At 40.3% G+C, this 23,819-nt stretch overlaps 1 protein-coding gene across 1 annotated transcript in view; it reads left to right on the forward strand.

Annotated features, from left to right (window-relative positions):
- The window catches only part of MAP1A (microtubule associated protein 1A), a 72,638-nt gene that overhangs the window by 9,503 nt on the left and 39,316 nt on the right, over positions 1 to 23,819 (forward strand). The gene's annotated exons all lie outside the window — the stretch shown is intronic.

The following is a 23,819-nucleotide window of genomic DNA, read 5'->3' on the forward strand; positions in this document are numbered from 1 at the left end:
GTGCAAAGTAGGAAACTGATATCTATTTTCCTTTCTACACTAATTGTTCTAGTGCCACACTGCAGACTATAAGCAGCCATAGCTATCTGCAATATCTGGTAGAGATGAAGAAACATGTGTGTTCATGATCTTCCTTGATGTAGGGGTTTTGCATGTTGCTATGTATTAACCAGTGTGCGATAGAGAAAGTTCTGGAGTTGGCTTAGTCAAATTGTTCCTTAAGATTCTGGTGCTGCTGTACTTCAGTAACACTGTAGAGAAAAAGTGACGGGGTGTAGACACCAGTGGGATGCACCCTGTATTCTAGGATAATTCCCAGCTTCTCCTGGAGGAACTTGCCTGCAAATTGTCCCTGACCAGTTTGTCCCTGTCCCTGTTCAACAAAATGGTTGTTACCTGGGATCAAGTGCAATTCTAGTTCATCCTATAGCAAATATCAATGCAGGATATATTGAAAAATAATCTCTATATATGGCTTCCTGATGTGCTGCAATTCAAGATTGGGTTTTGTTTATGCAGGTGTAGCCCTTGCAGTGTAAGACATTTCCTAGATACTGTTATCTCTTCAAAACCGATATGCCAAATAAGCTATTTTCTATCAAATTTAGTAAACTAATCTGAGGGAGGCTGCTCTTCTCCCACACACTGTAAAAGTAACTCCTGGCATGAATTCCTAACCCCATTTAGTATGAACACCACTATCGTAGCTGTGATGAGTTAGTTACAACTTAGGCAACAGCTACAAGAAGTGCTAATGTCATTGATCGATTGGAGCAGGGCAGGCAAGTTTTGAGTGACACACTCTCTAAAAAGGTTGTTTTTTACCTAACTTACACTGTTTATTTACACAGAGATCCTCCAAACAGACAAGTCACTAAGCCCCTTAGCAAGTCTTGCCTTTGTGCTTCAGTTTGTCCTGTGGGTCTGTTGAATAAAGGTATCCTTATGTTTCAGGATGGTTCGATCTGGCTATTTGGACAAGTGTCTCTCCAGATATGCTTGGTTTCTGTTGCAACTTGTTGCAAATTCTTTGCTGCATATCTTGTACTTGCCCTATGAAGATGTGTGTTCATCGCAGTTCTGCTCCAGATGGACATAACATAAAACTAGAAACATTTTAACAACAGGAGTTGTTCAGCTCTACACTGTATGTGCCCTCTTGTTCCTGCTGTGAGCAGAGAGAAGAGTGGCTGCAGCTGATTTTCCTCTTAGTATTTATAGCTTGGTGTTAGCTCCTCTGAGCAGAAGGCTGTACTAGAGAGCTCCTGAAGTCCCTTCCAGTTAATGTTTTTATGATTCCATACTACTTGAAAGATCCTAGTCTTGCTTGTGTGAGGGACCTGTACCTCCACACTGGTATACTTAGTGGTGTCTCTGGAGGATAAAACTATTCTTTTCGGAAGTATGTGCATTAATCTCAGAATATCATTCCCTTCATGGTTGATGTTTGCACTCCGTGATTAGGGAAAAGTCAGCTGGAGCACAGCAGTTATTGTAAAGCCAGAATAGTTCTTTGACCTTCTATTTAATGCAAAAGGCTTCTTACTCTATAGACTTCTAACAACCTGTAAAAGTTTGACATCGCTGGCAAGAAACAAAAAATGAAGGCTGGTAATACAATATGACTAAGTAAAGCAGTCTACCTAACAGAATATTCCAAGACTCTCCTATCTGCAATTTCTCACTTGGTTACAGTAGTTATTTCCAAACTGCATTTGTATTATGTTAATGCTTAGTGTTTGAAGGTGAAATCAAAAGGTAACTGCAGTATTCTCTGGGAACAGAGAGGGCACAGTTATCCCTCTGACAAGTTTTTAGTCTGTTTAGGGATGATGAGGAACAAATGAGTCTCAAATGTGGTACAAACAAGAGGAGAAAAGCTGAGGACAGAGCTGGTAATGGTGAGGTGGTCATACAAGTGATACTCAATGCACCTTATGAAAGCTTATTTGTTGTTGGAGGGTTTTTTGTGGGTTTTGAGTTTCTTTTTTTTCCACACTAACTTGCTGGCTGTTTTCTGAGTATCACAAACAACATGACTCTTGTTGTAGGGGTAATCTCACAGCATAGTTTACAGGATATGGATGGTAGGGACAGCAAGAAACCAAGCACGGATGTGATGATGACCTGCCCAAAGGGAAAAGAGGTTGTCCTGAATGGCAGCAACAGAAGAGAAAAAGGTAGGAACAACTATGGAAGACCTTGCATGACAGACTTTCTATATGTTATGGAGAATCTGGAAGCTGGTAAATGGTCTGAAGGAGGGAGAGGGTGATGTGTTGAGAAAAATGAGCAGAAGTGTCAAACCAATTCAAGGTGAAATACTGAAGGCTTGTGTGCTCTTATATGGTGAGGGTAGCCCCATGTGCAATTTTGCACAGTTGTCAATTGCTGCTGGCTGCCATAATAGTTTAAGATCTTGTCCAGTGTCTCCTTGTGCTGGATGTTAATAGTTCTTTATAGCTGAGAGGGAGTGTCTCTTTCCAATAAAAATTGACATGATGAAAGGTGAAAAGCTCAAAATAATTACTTTACAGCATAAGGGAAGTATGCCTTCTGGTATCTGTTGGTTTTGATGTTCAGAGAAAACAACTCCTTTTTCTGAAAACATTTTTCTCTACATGAATATTAGCAGCTGCTTTCAGTCCGACTAGGGGACTTTAAATAGCTCAAGAGCCATCCCAGTGATCTATCCTCTCAAATTGTACTTTGTGTTAGTCATCAGAAAACTTTTTGTAAATAACTAATTACATAATTGAAAATCAAGCAATTAAGAACAACATTCATGAATTTGATGGAACAAATACTTGAAATAATGAAACATTGATGAGATACTTTTCTTGCCTCTGTAAAAGGATTATCAGAAATATTAAACTGTCAAGTATTAGCCTGCGTGTTTGTTTGCAAACTTAATGTTTTATGCTGAAAGCCAGCAGGGTTTGTGTAACAGTCTAATAACTAGCTGCCTTGCAGGCAGATGGCCTTCAGGCTCCGAAGCCTTTCGCATTCAACCTAATACACATGCTTCACATCCTACTGATGCCTTTGTTTTACATTTAATGCCAGCTGAGAATACAGATATATCTGCCACAGCCCACTGAGGATGTAGCAAAGTTACATTATGGTTCCTGAAGGCAGCTGTCTTTTTGGATGAGTACTCCTAGAATGCTATTAACTCAAGTTAGGAGAAGAAGAATCTGGTTTTACAGCATCTCTAGAACTTATGGGCAGCTACAAAGAGGATGGAGGCTTTCTCTTTGCAAGGGGCAATGAGTGCAAGTTGCATTGCGAGAGGTTTCAACTCAAGGTAAGAAAAATTTTCTTTACTGTGAGACCAATCAGTCACAGGAACAACCTCCCCAGGGACATGGTAGAGTCCCCATCACCGGAGGTTTTCAGGATGCGATTGGACAGGGTGCTAGATAATATCTGTATTCCTTTTCCCATTAAAAGTTGGACCAGATGATATATTGAGGTCTCTTCCAACCTGGGCTGTTCTGTGCCACTATGAATTCAACTTTGCAACAATTAAAGAACAAGGAATTTTACTAGAGGCACAAATCAGGTTGGTTACAAACCTGCTAAGAAGCAAAGGCAAATGCATGAGTCCTCTATGCACATCTTAGTCTGAAAGTCTGCATTTGATCCTCCTTTTACAGTAACAGATATCTTGGAGGTTAATGTTTTTACTTGTACAAGTGACTCATCTTCTTCATGGAACTTGGAATGGCTTTGAGTGTCAGCTTGTGCCATATACTTTTTTCCACTACACTACTTAGTTAGTTTTCAGTGATCAATCTCAAGTGCATGACAGTAAAAAAAAAAAAAAAAAAAAAAAAAGCTGCCTTGTTTATTCAAATTACAGTTCCCAGATAATACAGATGACAAGCTTGTGTATTCAAGCAAAAGCTGTTCTAGACAAGAGGCAAAAGACCAATTGCTTGTGAAAATTATATTACAGTGAAAGTATATGTTCCCCACAGCTGTGGCCTCTTGTTAGAGACTTCTGTAACAGATCATCCAGTGGTGGATTTTGTTCAGCTCTTGGCTGTTAGTAAAAGGACTAGTATGTCCTAAGCTTGCATATTTAGGTAGTAAAAAAGTCAGTGGTTAACACTTTTTTTTTTCACAGATGCAATAATGATTCTTTGGACTTTTAGATGTGATTTTCTAGTCCTAGAGCAATTAACTTTCCTGCACCATTTGTCTGCCAACATACTTCTGACCAGAGAAATATAAAAGCAAGCACTTGTCAGCTTTTGTGCTTCTTCCTTATGTGCTTGAGGGCTGTATTTGCTCTCATAGTAACCATGCTGAGCATGACCTCAAAGATCCCATGAATTGCAGTGTCCCAAAATACAGTTTCCCATGCTGTAAGTGCAGCCCATGTTTCTTGTTGCTACATGTGGCTGCAGCAATCCCAAGCATTGCTCTTTTCAGCTGACTTCTGTTACCAACAGCTTTAGATTTTTCTCCCAGATAACTGGTAAAGAATATCTCTGTGGGACTTGCAAGCACCACTGGGATCTATCAGACATACTTTAACCAGTTATGTATGTGTTCTGTAAGAATATGTATTTTGTAAGAATGCTGTATGTTAGGGTAGGTAGCTGTACCAGTTCAAACAAAAGGCATACCCAGCACAGTGACGAAAAATGGACATGTGGGCAAGAGTGCAAGATGAGCGCATAAAATACTTCCTCCTTGTACTATCCTAGCTCATATCTCTTTCTGCCTCATGGAGAGGTATGTTTTCCATGTGTTTAGTAACACTCAGAACTTTTCAACTTCCACAAAGTTTTTCAGTCTTTCCCTACTAGAAGTAAAAACATCTGGCAAAGAGTAGAACAGTTCAGTGACATGTTGCAGGAGGAAACCTGCAACCTCTTCTTATTTCCTTGGATCCTCATTCCTGTCTGATCTCATTTTGATGTACCTTCCTACATTGGACAATTTCTGTCCAGTCTAGTTGCATTATAGCTTTGGCATATTTGCCTTCACATTATTTCTCCAGATTGAAGAGGCCTGGCTTATGTAATGGTTCCTTATAGGGAAGCTATTCCATACCTTTCATCTTTCTTGTTTTATTGATGTCTTCCAGATCTACCTCTTTGAGATGCTGTAGTGTTCAAAGTGGGGTAGAGCTATGTATTTACACAGTACCACAAGACTTTTTTCTTCTTTTCCTGATTTCTAACATATCTATTCACTTTCTGACTGCTGCTGAGCAGTGACCTGACTCCTGAATAGAACTAAGACTATCATAACCTCAAGATCTCTCCCCAGTGGTAATAGTTAGCTCTAGTTAGCAATAGTTAGTGTCATTTCATGTGTGATTTATACTGATGAATAAAATGGCAAATGAAACTCAGCATTGCGAATTCTCCCTCAGTAGTTCCTCAGCCACACTAATAACCTGGTATTATCCATAAGCTTTTCCACCAGTCTGCTTTCCTCCTTTTCAGGTTGTTTATGAATATGGTGGACAGCAAAAGTCCTGGTGTAGGCTTGTATGACATGCCTTATGAAATAATTACACTATATCAATACAATCTTTCAGATTTTGACAAGCTTATTTGGGTTTTATTAAGAAGTAAGGTCATATTTTCTGTAATGCCATGCTGACTGGCATTCATTTTGTATGCAATTTGAATCTTTACTGCTGATGGGTTTTCCAGTCTTCTAGGATTTAAATGCCAGAGCACTGGAGCTCGGATTGGAAGCTGAGAGCTTCTTAGTCAATCTTTTAGATCTTGTACAGAAATTATCTGTTTGTATAGACTTAGTCTGATTGCTGCAATCTCCCACCACCATTACTGCAAAATAGAAATAATTTCATTGTCTCTAAAATATATTCTTCATTTCTTCCAAATACAGAACAGAAATACTTACTGAATATTTCTGGCTCCATTTGACCTGCAGAGCTAAGCTTTAAAACAAGAGATAGCACAAAAGCAAAAAACTTCTAAGTTCATATATAAAACTTTATTTCAAAATGTTGCTTTTACCATCTTTAACAGGTGGTTTTAGCACCCAGAGAGCTCCTCTGGAAACTACACATCTGCAGAGTTCTCTTTGATGGTAGTATTGGGCTGCATTTTATGCATTTGAAGCCAGCGTACTGAACCTTCTTTGGTAGGCCAAGCTAGGAAGTTATCAGGATTAATCTTTGTTTTCCTTTTGTGTATTTCAAAATGTTCCTTTGTTCATAAGGTACACCTTATGGTTCTCATGGTGATATCCAAAAGGCTACTTGGTGAAGATAAGAAACTGGAGCTCCAATAAGCTATTTTGCACTTCAGCTAAGTAGAGGTTACTTTAACATCAGTTTCTTGCTTTCATGCTGTTCTGTCCAAATGTTGATTACTGACTGAAAGGGCTAATGGTGCTTCCCTCACTCCAAAATTCATGTAAACTTTAAACTGACCCTCTGCAACTGACATTTCTGTGCATATTTGTTATACATTTGAAACTGCTGAGGCTTCAGTACAATCATATAGGATCTACTCACATCAAGCATCATTCCTATGAAAGAAACAATTTTTCATAGATTATCTGGTTCTGTTAAGCTCCTCTACTGAATAGTGAGGTGAAAATTCTGTTCAGCTTTTTAAAAGCAAATAAGATCAAAGGAAATGCCTTACTGAATCAGATAGGTGGTCTATCTAGCCTAATATTCTGCCTCCAGAAGTAGCAACAAGAGATGCAATTCAGGGAAGCATCTGACCCTAACTGCTTTTGATTGCCCTTTTTCCCTCTCATAGGTCCCTCACTATGCATAATGCTTGGATTAAGGATGTTAAAGGGCACACCCCAGCAACTACTCTTAGTAAAAATTGTTTAATCCCTCTTGAATCTACAAATGCTGTCTGCCTCCACAGTCATGTGTAGCAGCAAGTTCCTGAAATTCACTGACTGCTATCTAAAGAAGAAAATCCTCTTCTGTTTTTAGCTGGTTTAGCTTTACTGAGTGTTCCCTAGCTTCTACTGTTTTAGGATTTGGTGAATAATGACCCAATCTACTAGCTTTTTTGGTTTGGTTTGGTTTTTTAATAAGCTCCTTTCTAAATTGAAGAGTTCTGGACTTCTAAGACTTATGATAATGCCACTGTTCAAACCTCTTAATCATTTTGATTATCTGAGCTAAACCTGAATCAATAGACACAACACTTTGCTGCTTATGAAGATAATGCAACAGCATGCAGCACTATCCTAGATCATCTTTTACCCTCATAAAGATAATAGAGAGTTCATTAAGCTGTACTTCTAAAGAATGGAAAGAACACATCACCTTTGAACAAGGTCCATCACATAAGAACTTTAGCAAAATACTGGATTCCCTATTTTAATGAATACTCAGTGTTACTGCCTGTCTATAATTGTGGACCCTATTTATGGTATGGTGCTTATATGGCTTCTTGTAGTACTTGAAAATAAATATAAGATTTCCATTTCTTGTCACTCATGAACAACAGCTGAGGATATCACCACAAAATAAACCCTCCTACCTGTGCTCCAGACTTCAGTATCTGCTGGAATCTGACTGGCTTCCATCAAATTTGGCTGAGGCCAGTGCAGTACTGGCCCAGGTTCTGGAAGCTGTGGCCTCTTGCTGGAAAGATGAAGTGGCTGTTAGGACTCAGCATTTGAGTATGCAGAGCAGTGTCTTTTATGACCTTGGTGAACACCCAGTTCCATCGTTCTGACAACTCAGGCATTTCAAGGGTTGCAGGCACTGTTTTTAGTACCTTACATAAGATTTTTTTTTTTTTTCTCAGCAGACACCTGCCATCTTTTAGTGTGTAACCCATTTTAATTCTCTATTTTTTGCCTAGAATAGCATTTTCTTTTCTTTCATTGGCTGTCTGGCCTTATTCTCTTACTTCTACTTTTTTGATAAGCTGTTTATCTTCTTATTTAAAAAAAAAAAAAAAAAGTGTTCAAAAGCTCTGAGTGAGCCAGTTAAGAACAAAAAAAAAGGGGGCATGTGTTTCCACTCAATGCCAGCAGAAAAACAACAAAGGCTGTTGAAGACACCATTTTCTCCATCTTATAAAATTAGCAGCTTTCAGTCACTGGATAACAGTTTATGCAGGATCTGTATGATGCAGAACAGTTCTTTAAACAGTGCTCTGATAGCTATTTAATGTTGTCCATCACAGTAGTTGCACACAGAATAACTTGGGGGTTGGGGAGCAGGGTTGGTGTTTGTAGTTTTGTTTTGGGGGTTTTTTTTCTCTTTTTTTTTTAGTGTTGCAGTGACATTTCTTTAACTTGACAAAGGCAGCGTTCTCTTGGTGGCCATGTGCGCTGTAAGCACAGCAGTTGCAATGACAGAGTGACCTCCTAAATAAGACTAGTTCTAATACACACTTCTTTTGGAGTCTTCATGTTTTTCCATGTTTAGCAGAGATGTTGAAATTGGAGATACTTATTACAAGCTAATACAAGCTTTGGGTGACTTTTTTATGAATGTTACTGGGATTCTAGCATCAGTCATATCTAGAGATTGGTAACTAAAGCCTTGTTAATGTATTATTAGTGTATCATTTTTTCACTGTGGCTCTGTACACTTTTCTCCTCTAGTGTTGCTGCCTAGGAGTGGCTTAGAGTAGGCTTTTCCAATCCTTGTCAACTGGACCTTGCTATGACAACCAAGATGAGCAAATGGGAAGGAGGATTAAGTAGGAAAATAATCTTTAACATGTGACAGTTTCAACAGCTGTGCATAATTTTCTGACAGGTTTCTTGGTCTGTTTCCCTCTACCGTGCTATGAATGCAGTTCCCCAATTCTCTTGCTTTTCAAGAATCCCTAGTATTGGTGCGGGCTTCAGGAGGGAGTCTCTGGCCAGCTGCTCTCAATTCCTGTTTACCTGAGTGTTGCACTTGAACAGCTGGAGGTGAGTGGCTTTGGATGTTCCAGTGCTGGTCTCTTTCCAGGGCTGAGGACCCTGGGCTGAGCCGTTACTGTGCCTGAGCTCACAGGTACATCTAGAAAGGTTTGGCCCTCAGTTTATGCAGTACTTCCCACGGCGGCTTCATGAAGGGGAAAGCCTCTTCACTTACAGCTAGCAAATGTGCACTATCTCACCACTCTAGCGTGGAGCAGAGCAACTGGTGGCGTTCAAGTGCTAGATGCAAAAGAAACAGGCTGTGTCATCAGCTTCCCATACTGGTACATGAAGTGCATGTGCACCGCTCTGAAATGGAAGATGACAGTGCTGCTGGTGCTCTGCAGCATCCAGCTTGGGCAAGGGAACTGAACAGAATTCCCCTGAAGTGATCTTGTCTAGGATCTTAGCTGCTATTTCAGGAAATAAATTCTTCCGCTAGGTGCAAATTCAGAAGAGTGAAAAACAGCGTGGAAGGAGCCTGTTAATCCTATTTTGCCATGAGATTAATTGTTGTCATGTGCTATTGTAATTTTAATGCCATAATTCCTACCTCCTTAGAAAACAGATGTCCCTCAGTCTGACTGGCTCTGCTCCAGGATTTTGTCTTGCCCTATTAACCATGGCATTGCTAGAACATGTGCCTTTTTCCTCCCTCTGTAAGAACTTAAAATTGCAGACTGGAGGCACTGTTTTCCTTTTCTGATCTGATGTTGCTTCTTTCCTGGGGAATCTGAGACGACATGCTTTCTATTTGATACTGAGAAATCATAATAGTCTTTGTGCTAGAAAATCATGAATTCTGAAGTGGAGTTAACAGGGATCATTAAGGGCTTGTGTCTAGAGGCATCTTTCTTTTCAAGTACCAACTTGTTTTCACTCTATTCTGTGTAATGGAATGCCTTGCTGCTTGATTTGGAAACTTTAGGGGATTGTGTGCAAAAGCAGTCAGCTTTTCCTGATTCTTGCTAGGGTGAATGTGCTACTGCAGAGGATCTACACCAGATCCCTATTCCATCTGTATTTTTTTTACTTCTTGCTTTATCCTGCTGGCCTGTATGAAGCAGTAATGGAACAAATGAGTCAATTCCTGAGTTCGAGCTTTGGAAAACTAAGAGCACTGCAGAGAAAATAAATTCACTGCCTGAAGACAGTGTCCTATCTTTATTTTAAACCAAACTAATGTTTTAATGATCGTTTGGGTTTGGGTTTTGGGGGCCTGTTATGATTTTTGTGTTATACAGACTTTTTAAGGTGAGGCATTGTTTTTTATTTGAATGCATCAGGTTGCAAGCAGTCTGCTATAAACCATGGGTAATTAGTTTCTGTGGTTAATTACCCATGGTAAAAACTGTGCCTCACTTCCAGGTTGAATTTGTTTATTGTGGTTTCCAGTCACTATATTGCGTTCTGCCTGTGTCTACTAGGTCTGGGTTCTCTTCTGGAAGAAATCTTACTACATGCAGCTGTCTTCTCACCTCACAATGTGTTGTTGTATAAATCAGACTAATTTGGTGTGTTTTGACCTCAAACAATGCTTGTAACTGTGTTAGGATCTTTTCAGTTTTAGAATCTTAGAATCTGCCTTTCAGAAATTAAAACCCTAGACCAAAAAAAAACCGACAAAAAAACTCAAGTGGTTTCTGTAATGACAACATTATTAATCACTATTAATCTAAATTAATAGCCTGCAATACATGCACAGCTAGCTGTCTACACTAAGCTGAGCTCATGCACACTGTTCTCAGCTGTGAAGTTACTGTTTTCTAAAATATAACCAACATTACACAAGTATGGTGTAAATTTCTTGCTCTTGTCTGTAATGTGTCTAGGCTAGTAGACAAATCAGATCAATGATTTTGGTACCAATCATGAGTTTCAGTTAACAATTAGTGTATTTTATTGCAGGCAATTGATTCTTTGATAACAATTATATGAGAATCCCCTAGAAACACCTTGAACAAATATCTGCTCATCAGCTGTCCATCATTTAAAACTGATTTTAACCTTCCCAATATTGGCTAACAGTCTTCTGGAATGTGGAACTGTTTGCTTTCTTTCTGCCTGACAATACAAATGCATCAGACCTGTTCTTGGCTGCCTGAATAGGCTTCCCTATAGAACCATGAGTCATAGTCCAGATCCTGATTCTTGCTTCAGGATCGTCAATGACTTGAGTTCAGGGATACGATGGCTCCTAAAATTGCAGCGTTGTTGTGGTTCAACCCCTGCCAGCAACTAAGCACCATGCAGCTGCTCACTCACTTCCCCACCACCCAGTGGGATGAGGGAGAGAATCGTGGTGGGAAAAAAAAAAAGTAAAACTCGTGGGTTGAGATAAGAACCATTTAATAGGACAGAAGGGAAGAAAATAATAATGGTAATAACAATAACAAAATTACAATAATAATAAAATAATTGGAATATACAAAACAAGTGATGCACAATGCAATTGCTCACCACTTGCTGACCGATGCCCAGTTAGCTCCCAAGCAGTGATCTGCCCCCCCCCCCCCCCCCCCCCCCCCCCAGCCAACTCCCCCAGTTTATGTACTGGGCATGACATCACATGGTATGGAACATCCCTTTGGCCAGTTTGGGTCAGCTGCCCTGGCTGTGTCCCCTCCCAACTTCTTGTGCCCCTCCAGCTTTCTTGCTGGCTGGGCATGAGAAACTGAAAAATCCTTGACTTGGGATAAACACTACTTAACACACTAATGTTTTCAGTTGTTGCTATCAACTTTATTCTCATACTAAATCAAAACATGATACTATAGCAGCTACTAGGAAGAAAATTAACTCTATCCCAGCCGAAACCTGGACAAGGGTAGAGCTTGTAATAAAAAACTTTATGGGGAGCAGGACTGTGCTGCATGCATGAAAATGACATGTGCAGATGTGGTTTCTTGGAGGCTAAATTTGGTGATATAAGAGTTCCTACATAGTCCAGTGGTCACCACAAGCTCATTTCTTGTTTTGTATGTAAGTGTGACTCTCTAACCTGCTGTCTCTCAACAGAGCACTACAGGCATACACGTTCATTAAAGGCAAATGTTCAGCACAACCAAAGATTCCTGCTGTCTTGGGGGGAAATGGTAGAGAATGAGTTATCTGCTATAGGTGTTATGTGTGAGGCTTATTTGCTGCAGAGAGGCAATAAGACACTGCTATGATAGAAAATGTAGCCAACACAGGTAATTATTGTGCTCCACCTCTCTCCTTTCTTTAGTCATCTACTTAGGACTGGTGTGTATGGGAAGCCTACTAGTAAAACTGTCAGTACAATGCTAGTGGTAGAATTCCTGATGCAGGCATAGTTATTAGAGAGTAAGTCTTCACAAACCAGATTGTGTTGATATAATTATTTAACTAGACATAAACTGATACAGTTATTTTCTACTCAAAATCAGTCCTTGTACAAAGCACAGACAAAAATAATGCCTAGTGAGGTTTTTCCTTTGTTTTCTGCATTTTTATCTCCACAGATAACTAACTTTCCAATTTTGCGGGTTTCTTAGACCAAAGATCCTAGAGTTGAAATCACCACAAGAATTCACTGGTAGCTTTTCTTAAAAAAAAAAAAAAAAAAAAAAAAAAAAGCTGCCCTACTAAATTATTACTCTTGCTTCTAAAACCAGACATTGTGGTTAAATGTTGTTGGCAGTTCATGGAATTCAAATTCTTGAAGCATATATGGAGGCAAAGAGTAAGCAGGTTTGTCCTGGAACGGTCTTTTGAATCCTTCAAGGAAAGTGGAGGTAGTGCATTGTGCTGAACCAGTTCTACTGTACTACCTTTCATATATAGAACTTCGAGGTGTCAGGATCTGTTTGAATGGACCTTGAGAAAAGATTAACCCTTTAATTTGATAGAAAAGGAAAATAATGATGAGATTGTTGGGGAAGGGTTGGACCTTTTTTCAGGACACAGAGTAAAAGAAGCATATTTTGTTGTTTTGTTTTCTTTAGGACTTTGTGTCCTTGTAGATGTGGGTGTTTTCTTGTTTGTTTTCTTCTTAAAACAAATACTAAGTGTCGTGGTTTAACCCCAGCCAGCAACTAAACACCACGCAGCCGCTCACTCACTCCCCCCCACCCAGTGGGATGGGGGAGAAAATCGGGAGAAGAAGCAAAACCCGTGGGTTGAGATAAGAACGGTTTAATAGAACAGAAAAGAAGAAACTAATAATGATAATGATAACACTAATAAAATGACAACAGCAATAATGAAAGGATTGGAATGTACAAATGATACGCAGTGCAATTGCTCACCACCCGCCGACCGACACCCAGCCAGTCCCCCGAGCGGCGAATCCCTGCCCCCCCACTTCCCCGTTTCTGTACTGGATGGGACGTCACATGGTATGGAATACACCGTTGGCCAGTTTGGGTCAGGTGCCCTGGCTGTGTCCTGTGCCAACTTCTTGTGCCCCTCCAGCTTTCTCACTGGCTGGGCATGAGAAGCTGAAAAATCCTTGACATTAGTCTAAACACTACTGAGCAACAACTGAAAACATCAGTGTTATCAACATTCTTCGCTCTGAACTCAAAACATAGCACTGTACCAGCTACTAGGAAGACAGTTAACTCTATCCCAGCTGAAACCAGGACATAAGTTTACAGTGGTCTGTCATCGAGGTAGTAGCTTGTGAATAACTCAATGATTTTGATTTCTCAGTCCTTTGTTAAATGGATTTGGTGGAATGCATTTTGAATCCATTTAAAACAGTGCTTTTTTCCCCAGTGATTTTGGTCTTTATCTGTAGACCTTTCTAGGACAGATAAGCTGGATGAGACTTAAATTTCTGATGGTTAAAAAAGAAAGACAGGAAAAAAACCCTAAACAACGCAATAGAATAAGGCCATATTTTTCTTTCAGATGATCTGCTCTCAGAAGTTTTACTCATATTTTTGTAAACTGAGGCCTGTTCTGGATTTTGTCTGCCTTCGCTTTGACAGTAGCTGTTATGGAAATTGGTTATGGGTATTCACAATGTTACTTTGCCTTCAGGTAGGTGAATGGTCTGGATTTGACGTAATCCTACCTCTTTGCCTCTGAAATTTTATTGAGTACTAATGATTCTGCAGGAAAATCTCCAGTAGACAGTTTGACTCCTATAAAGAAAATTCTCCTGGGACGACTGTTGTAAAGATGGAATTCGCTTGCATTTTTATTCCTATTTCATGGAGATGAATAATTCAAAGTGGTTATTGATTTTTTTTTTTTTTTAATTTTTTTTTCCTCCCCTCCATTTGTTTTCCATCTCTGGTTTCATCTGAGCTACATCCTTGCAAGAAAGCATGTGCTGCAGTGCTGATCTAATCCTACAGGAGAACATAAACCCAAGAGGGAATAGTGCCTAAAACGGGCGTCCTATCTGATCGATGTCTAAAGAACATTTGCTTATTTCGCATCTTTTTTTCTGTTCTTTGACTAGTAGGTCTTATAAGCAGCAAACAGCTGGTAACTGTAATATCCCAAACATACACACAATTTACTAGCACTGATTTGGAGGGACTACGATTTTATCTCTTTAAATTTAAAATATGCCTGGAAGAACAGTTCCTGTTTTGTAATCATAGCATATGGTTATATCTTTGCATGTAGTAGCAACTAGATCCTGTGGCTGTTAGTTTTTCTTAGAATTTTTTGCTCGTCTTCAGACTTAGATTCATTGTGAGACAAGCCTCCAAACAATGCCAGTTAAATCTGCATGACCCTGACAGGTTATGGGTTCTGCAGCTTCAAGGAATGTGGCAGAGATGTTTTGCATTGCTTACAGAAAAATGCCTGCATTTCAGCATTTTGGTTTCCAAATCTAAATATCATACTGAGGAGAAAAATTACACAAGAGTGGTATGGGTTAATAAAAACTGTACCTTTTTTTTAAGCAAGTCCTCTACAGTCTTTGACACAGAGTCACATAAACATGGCAGTATATTCAGAGTATTGTCAACTTTCCCAAATGTATTTTGTCTTGGAAATTTTACCTGTGCCACTACCAATTCTAAATCCTACTCAACCGTCTCCCCAGCCTTCCTTTTGGTTTGTCTGCCAGGCTTAGCTCCTTGCCTTCTCTTTGCATCATCTTCACACTTGCCACTGACACTTGTTGCCCGTCTCCTAGGATCCTGTTGTGATTTTGTCAGAACTGTTCTACAGGTGTCCTCTCTATAAAGCAGCATGGCATCTGTTACCTGGATAGCTAACAGAGCACCTGGTGAATCGGTGCCTCTGGACTGGCACTCTCCTTTATAAGGAGGTTAGCAGCCTTTTACTGGCCTTTGACACAGACTTAACACAGCAAGTTCCCAGGAATCTGACCCTTCTCAGGGCAGCTGGTGCCTTTTACAAGAGACTACTGGATGGTTCAGAGAAAGAATGTGATCTGAGGCAGTTAAACATGTCTGGAAGAAAAAGATACCCTCTGCAGGAAGAGGAATCTTGCACCATATTTTGGCTCTTGTAGCTTCTCTGACGCTGCCTTGGTTGTGTTTCATTTTTACTTTCAGTGCTAGACCTGGCTTGTACCTTCTCCTTAATTCTGGATGTCTGTTGGGACATGTGGAAAGCTTTGCTGTGCCTCTGGCTGGAGCAGTCCTGTGGGTGCTAATCGGGTACTAATGCTGGCAAAGGCTGCTGAGGAAGTACAGCCATCCTGAACACCATGTAGAAGGCATGGGGTTTTTTGTCAGGTGGACATATGCTGCTTATTGGGAACACTTTTGGAGAAGTCTTTCCTTGAACTCAGTGTTAGTGTTATTAGGGAAACACTTGGGTTTGATCCCAGTGTCAGTAAGAAATCACTAGGATTTGATCCTAGTCCCTCCTTCCTCTCTGCCGCATTAAGCCACCCTTTCAGGTGCTAAGGAGTCATGCTGCACTCATGCAGGGGACACACTGCTTTTTCTTACTGTGCCCCAGTATTTGCCTCAATCCCTCTTTTCACGTTCCTTCTGGTCTTTTAGTACTGCTCATGTTTGCTCCAGTTTCGCAGCCTTGATTTATAAACCTCTTTATCCTTTCCACCGAGAGTTCTAGACAGGTCATCTTCTGTCGTTTTCCCTAAAGCTTTTGAGTTGCTGAGTTAAATTAGGATCACCATTTTTAAAACCTTATTTTCTGGGACAAGAGAGACCAGAGTGTTGCCACAGAAAACTCACAGGGTTCATGAATTTGTTTAAAGTAGGAATTGGAAAAGAGGCTGGTAACAGGTGCTGACAGTCTCTTTGGACCTGCATTAGGGATGCTATTAACACAAAAGTAAAGCCTTACCTGGTGAAGAAAATTATAAAGAACTAAATGGAATGGATGACTTGGGCTATCCACCTATAAACTTGTCAAATACCACAGCAAGCTAGGAGAAGCTAATTCTCAAAAACTCAGATAATCACTCCTTAGGCCCTGAAGTATCAGAAAGATTAAAAGATTATTCTCAAATTAAGGAAGAGAAGCCTAAATATGTAACTGTATTGGACCTGCAAAGCAGCTGAAAGAAGAAAATACTTAAGGGATTAAAGGTTCCTTGAAATAGAAATATACAAACAACTAAAGAGGTGTCACTTCATTTCAGAAATGGTTATTTAAAAAATAAGGAAACTTGACAAAAGTGGGAAACAAATCTTTAGTCAGAGTTTAAGCAACCATACAGAATAAAAAGGTACAAATATCTGTAAATAAGAAAGCAGATAGGAAGTAGGGAAGACTCATTAAATTGTTGCACAGAAGGATGCAGAAGTATTCAGCAAAACCAAGTATCCTTTAAAAACATCCCGGTAAAGGCTGTAGAAAAGAGTAAAAATAGCTGTGCCTAGACAGAAATGAGGATAGCCAAGAAGATTTTAGAAGTGATTTGCCGAAGACTTGAATAAGTCATTGGTTCTTTTGGTTTACTGAAAGCAGATAGTCTGTGAAAGTCAGTAACTGGATAGTCAAAGGAAAAAAAAAAATCTTCCAAGAGGATGGATGCAAACAAATCCTTGCGCTGCTTTGCAGTCTTCTCTGCACAGCATGCTGTGGTGATAGCCTGCTACCTCTTCTCTTGTAATTACTTTGACAGTCTTGTGTAATGAGATCTCACAAGCCTGGGATGCAGACTAACAGAGAGGTTAGAGTTCTGTGCATTGAGAACTACATGCTTTTCATGCAGGGGTGCAGAGAAATAAATACCTGTCCTTCCTAATAAAAGCATATAACTCAAATTAGTGTCAGGGCTATGGCTGGGTCAGGCCATGGTTATTCTTCATCCCAACACTTTTCAGAAGCTAGTATACTGTTCATTAGAATCTCTGTTCTCATTAAAGTGTTTGGCCTATAGTTATGAAGAAAATCAAGTGTATTTGAGCATAAGACAGTGGGCAACTCAGAGCTGTTGTTCAGAGAAGCATGACCTCTCTAGACTCAACACGTATTGTAAGCCCTATTCAGTATTATGCTTCAGCTGTAGTTCTTGGAGGTCTCATATTTCATAAAGACACACAGCCTTCACTTACATAAAAATGTTTTAAACATCATGGTAGAGAAAAGCATGGAGATGTGACCCTGGCTGCACACTAAAATTTGAAAATAACAGGAAAGCATTTTAAGAAGTCACTTTTGTTATATTTGCAGGCCTGGGGGAATAGCCGGTCTGTGGCTTCTTAATATTGATGATCCAGAACATTCTTGTTAGTGTGATACTGACTTAGGTGTGCAGTGATGAAATAAGTGTTCACATTCTTAATAGTTTAATTCCATATTTAATTCCATATCCTAGTCAGAAGGGAACTACACCTTACATCCCAGGAAGCTCTGAGGCCTTTTCAAAGCCCAGTGGACAGGGAATGGAATTCCTCAGCCAAAAGACAAGATCTTTGTTTCAAACCATACTGATTCAGTGACTGTTGTTCTGTTTGGCTAATTAGAGAAGAGTTTATTTTGTCAGCATGAGTGAGAAAAACTCCATCTCTCTTCTCTAATTCAATAGTTGAAATAAATCTGTCCTTGCATCAGAGGATACTAGTGTCTTTAAATAGCAATATTTGAGTGGTCCTTGGAGTTGAACATCAATGAGCCTTACCTCAATACTGGTAAGAGCACTGTTTTTCTCTTGAGTTTGGGTTTTTTTGGTTTTGTTGTGGTGTGGGGTTTTTGTTGGTTTGCGGGGTGGGCCGGGCGGATTGTTGTTGGTTTTGATCTCTGTTTGGTTTGGTTTTGGGGTTTTTTTAATCCTAAGCCTCTGTATACTCCTGTTCTATGGTCCTGGTGCCTGGTCTCTGATGTCCCATAACTGTCAGGCAAATCTCCTGATTTCCTGAAGGACTGAAGAAACTGAAATGTTCTTGATCATAGCCTTGTAGGTCTTCCTGGCTTTAGAAGGTAGGAAGTGGAAACTAGAAGCTCAGTGCCCTCTCTTTAGGAACTGGAAGAGACTTGAAGCTCAGCAAGTGCTTTCCTTATTAGTGCCCCTTTTCTTCTGCTTTGACAGCTATTTTTAGGCTTTTTGCTAAATGATCATTTGTTGTTTTCTTTAAAAGCTAAAAAGAAGAGGTGATCTGCAACTGTTATCTGATCACATGAAGGCAGGAGGGCTGCCTCAAAGAATTGCTGTGCAGGAGGCTTTTTAGGCCACTTAAATAACTGGTGCATGTTAAAGGCAGCAGCTGTTTAAGAACCTCTTCAGCTTTGAGTAAGTAAGTGTCTTGCTGGTCAAGCAGTACATATATGCCCAAGAACTGTGCTTTATGAAAACCACCATACCTCGTAAGTAATTTTTCTGTGTAAAAAAACATTTGCAAGGTACAAAAAGATGCATTCCTGGCTGCTGGGGCCTGAACACATAACCAAGAGCAGAAGGTGAAAGGTAAATTAGAGACAGTAGATGCATCAACCTCCAGTCATGAATTTCATAGAGATAACTATTTCTGATGTAAGTTCTCAATAGCAATTGGAAGACACCAAATTTTTATGACATATACAGAGATTTTGAGGCAAAAGAGATAAGAGCATGCTATGATATTGTTGAAACAATATCGTTTCCTTATAAAACAAGATCATGGATGGAAGATAACAAATTGGCCTGTTCACATATTCAGAAAGTTTTAATACAGTTAAGGACATCAGACTAGTTCATGCTTAAAAGTGTACTTGCATGACTGTTAACAGGGAGGGATTTTGGAACAATTACTAATATCACTAAATGTCCTGTTTAGACAGTTATATCAAATCTTATTTTGCTGCTTGAAATAGAATATGTTATGTCAATATAAAAAAATCAATACAGAAGGAGATCTTGCTGCCCTAAATATCCCGCTAGGGGCTGAATTTGGTTACCATTGTAATGGGCATAGAAAAGGAAAAGGCTGCAGAGTTGTGTGTCACTGTATGAAATGTCCTGGTGTGTGTGCCCCTCCTGTATGTGGCAGTGGGGAGCTGTGATCCTGAAATATTCTGAAAAATCTACTAATGGCAACACAATTTCCACCATAGACCAGTTCTAGACCAAGGCTATCTAACGCCCCTCCCTTCCTTCCTGCACCAGTTGCACTGCTCTCTGGAGTGACATAGACATGTGTCTCAGTGTTGTAGGTTTATTAGGAAAGACATGAAAAACTGTAGGCTGGATGAAATTATCCTGTACACCAGGTCCAACCTGTAGGCTGCCACCTGGCCAGTTCTTACACTTAAGTGGGTGATATTAATTCTAATATTAAGAAGCCTAGTTTGTATGTAGCAGTAGTAGCAAATATATCCTCTTGCTTTGTCCTCAGCACTGCTGCAAAGCAGCACCTTTAGGTAATATCCTTTGCTCACCTTGTACATCTTTAAGCTGAAAATGGGGACTGCGTGTTTGTTTTGCAGTCATTCTGCATCCCCCCCCATTTACTTTGCTCTTTACTTCTGACTCCTTATTCACTTGGCTGTGCAAACCTCTCTAGCTTGTGTTATACTGGTTATAGTGGGATGTCAAGCACAACTGATAGTTATAATGATCTCCTCTGTTTCTAAGAATATCTGTTGTGGTGCACAGGGGATGAGAAAATGAGTCTGAAGTGATGATAAGATAAGCAGAGGAGGCTGGGAGCACAGACAGCAAAGGTAATATATTCATGTTTGAGGAATAGCGGGGGGGGGCAAATGTAACCAGTATACATATGCACCAAAAAAAAAAAAAGCCATCAGAGTGGAGCCAGCCCACTTCTGTCTTGTGTGGGGGTAGTAGTGTACAGGGAGTACACTACAATAGATTTCCTCTTCTATGATTTCACAGAAATCAGTAAGCTTTTGCTAACTGGTGGCTAAAATGTTTTCTAAAGCTAGATTGAATGTGCTATTCCACAGTTGTTATATTAAGGATCAACATAAATGTCTTCAGGATACCAAAGAAAAAAACATGGAACATGGGACACTTAAAAAGAACTTGGAAGGACCTGGGGACCACTAAAATTAGCGTTATACTTGTGTTCTCAGTGAATAGATGCATACTGGCAGATGTTATCCTGATGCCGCTCTTTATGCTAGTGAGGGACGTTCTCACCAGCATCACCATCACAAGCAACATGCCCTACATCTGTGTGGGGCTTGTGCTGTTTGACATGTTCATAAATGATTTGGAGTATAGTGTCAATGCTGAAATAACAGAGCTGGCTGCTGATTTGAAGTTATTGATGGTCACTACATCAAGGGCTGGCTTAAAGAGTAGCAGCAATCTCAATGCTCAGCTACATTCAAAAAACAAATGGAATGTTAGAAATTAGAACAGTAGAAAACACCGTAGAAAACATCATTATGCCCTTATGTTGGTGTATAGTGCTTTCGATTCTTGAATGAGTTGTGCAGTTCTGGACCCTCTCCCTCTTTCCCTGTCTCAGAGAGAATATTGTAACATCAGAAAAGTGATGAGGATGATCAAAAAGGCTTCACTACAAGAGGAGACTTAAAAACCAACCGACCAACCAAATAAAAAAACCAAACCTAGCAGTTCTCACCTTATAGAAAAGGCAGTGGAAGAGCAATGTGACAGATATGAGAATAAAAATGCTCTAGTGAAGGTTAATGGGAAATTATTCTTTTTTTCCCATCATAACTTAAGAATTAGGGAATAACAAATGAAATCACTAAGCAGAAGTTAGAAACCAAATATACAAGAGGAAGTAATCCTTACACATGATGCATCACTAAACAGTTGCCACAGAGTTCAAAAGTATACATAGGTTCAGAAAGCAATAGAGAAGTTCATGAAATTTCTACACAAAGATGCAGAAACAACCTTTGTTGGTGAGTGTGGGCATCTGCTGGGAGCTGAGAGATGTAACTGGAGGTATGTCAATCTGTCATGTCTTTTATGCTCTTTCCCTAGCTGTCCACTCATGCCTGTGGGCTAGATGGGCTCATGGCCTCATCCAGTGTTCCCATTCTAAAGTTCTTAAGGATTAAGGCTCATGAGAAGGTTTTTTGAGACCAGACTTTGTCAGATGAGGGAGTAGGGATGCACAGGTATGCTATGGAATGGGCTTTTCTGCGTCTTCTCCGCTCTTTACAGGCAGGAATAAAGAATGCATGAAGGTGTGGTGGGCTGTATTTTGACTGCTGTCCCAACAGTTTTAATTAAAACTATCAAACCAAATTGAAATGATTGATCATTACCTTACAACTAATAGAACTAGTTATAACAGCACCAGGAAGCAGCAGCATGAAAGAGCCTAGGACCGGCAAGCAGGCTTGCTTCTGCTCTTTGAGGCAAACGTTTTGTTGAAGTGGAACTTGAAATTCCTCCATTCCACATGATTGTCTGCGGGGTGGGGAGCTGAGCCTTTCTGCAGCCAAAGATGGGACACTCCCAGTCCGATCTATGCAGTGATTTACTTTTCCACATCTCCATGATCATTTGTTTCACAGTCCTGGCTATTGTCAGGTCTATGAATGCCATGATGACAAGACTGCTGAAGTCGCATGTAGTGCTCAGCAGATACTGAACTGAATGTTAAGATCCTAGTGTCAACGGGTGGCTGTAGCCATTCTACTGTGGCCTCTCCTTCAGCATAATATAGAACTGTTTTTCATTGTAATCCCAGCACTGACATAAATCCAAAGGAGCTTTTACCTTTAGGTAGTCTTTGTAGTTTCCAGTGGACTCAATCCATTAGTTCCTGAATTAAACAAATGTAAATCCATAGATTCTCATTCCGTATTATGTAGTACATATTTCAAAAAACCCTTTCACTTTCCACCAAAACAGAAAAAAGGTCAGCTTTACTCAGTTAATATCAGCTCTCTGCCCTCTTTCAAAGAAGGTGGCAGGAACTTGTACTCCTTTCCAGAACCCAGGCTTTTTCACCCAAAACAGCTGGTTTCAGACTGAACCCTCATTTTATTTCCAAAGATGAACCCCTTTTAAGTATCTCAGTTGAGAATTGTACTCAAAAGTGTTGACCATTACCTGTGTTTATATTGGTGTCCAGAACCGGCTGCCCCTCTGGGTCACTGGAAGGCCTGTATGCCTTGCTGCAGATCTTTCTGAGAACGTTCCAATGCTTTGTCCCAGGATTTAACAATACAAAGGTGTATATTAAAAAGAAGTGCTCAATCACTTCATTGCAATTGTTGCTGTATTCCTGTGGCTGGGAGGTTATGCTGTACTGATGATTCTGGTGACTGGAGGAGAACTGTGTCCCTTACCATCTGTTTGTTAGTTGTCTGATTTGACTGTCAAGTGAGTGGTTGGGCAAGGATCTACAGAACTGCTCCCTGCAGTGACTGTTGTGTTGGAGGTGAAAGCAGAATCCAGAAGGCTCTGTTCTCTCCTAGTGCTCACCACAGAGGCTCCAGCCCATTGGGAGCTGTTTCCAGCCACCGCAGTAGACTAACTGGCATCATCAAGTAGCTGGTGTTACTGCCTATGTGTTGGAACAGTCAAGCAGAAGACTGGGATGTCACAGATGTAATGGAGCAGTTCAGCAGCTCCCATAGCATGGAACTACTTTTTCAATAGTTTGTACCTTGAGAATTTTTTCATCTTTGGTCTTTTTAAATAGGGTGTTAAGATATGGATGTGTTACCTGTTCAAAACATGCAGAAATCTAAGATGTTTGATTCCAGTGCGTTAATTTTTTCTGAGGTTCACAGATGTTTGCCACTGATTGGCATTATCCGAAAGCTACAGGAGAGAAGGTTCTATTTATTTTTTTTTAACTCATCAAAATTCTGTGATATTTTTATTCCTGAGTGTTCCATTGTCTCTTACAGCCCTTGGAAGATCACTGAGAGGGAGACTTGCTGCAGGGCAGGCAGGACATCTCTAGCTTTCACAGTAATCCTGGAATCTAAAAGTAAGCCAGGATCTTGTGTAAAGCAAGCAGGGCACTGGTAGTGATTTCAGTGCTTGCTATGAAAAAAGGTCACTATTGGCAACTAGCATGCCATGGTGTAATCTATATATTCCAATGCTGGACTGATAGGCCTAAGCCCAGCAGAGCAGGAACATGCTTCTCCATCAAGTGCCTTGGAGGTCAAATGAGCCAGAGACTGATACTGGTTATGAAGCGAGTTGCAAGGTTCTTAGAAAATGATTTAAACATTTATCTGAAAACGGTGCTGGAAATAGGTCTCCAGCGGTCAGATTGCTGGTGTTCATGCATCGCTCATTCGAATTCTGTTATCTGTTCGATGGGATCTGAGATCAGCATTGCCACCTCCCTGTTCACTAGCAGCCAGACACTGGGTATGCGATACTAGGCACAACTATCCGCAGCCAGGCTGCTGATGCTGGGCCTGGTATTTCACGTTGCTTGTCTTTAACTGGAGGAGCTGCTCTGCAGTTGGAGCCAGGCATGAGGTTCCAGTTCAAGAGTAACTTAAACCAAAGCCGCCCTCGGACGAGATGGGGAGTGCAGCCCCTCTGGCGCGCTCCTGTGAGGGGTAGCCTGGCTGTAGGCTGTTGGAAGAAACCG

This window comes from Harpia harpyja, chromosome 14 (genome assembly GCF_026419915.1).
Source record: "Harpia harpyja isolate bHarHar1 chromosome 14, bHarHar1 primary haplotype, whole genome shotgun sequence".
Lineage (NCBI taxonomy): Eukaryota > Metazoa > Chordata > Aves > Accipitriformes > Accipitridae > Harpia > Harpia harpyja.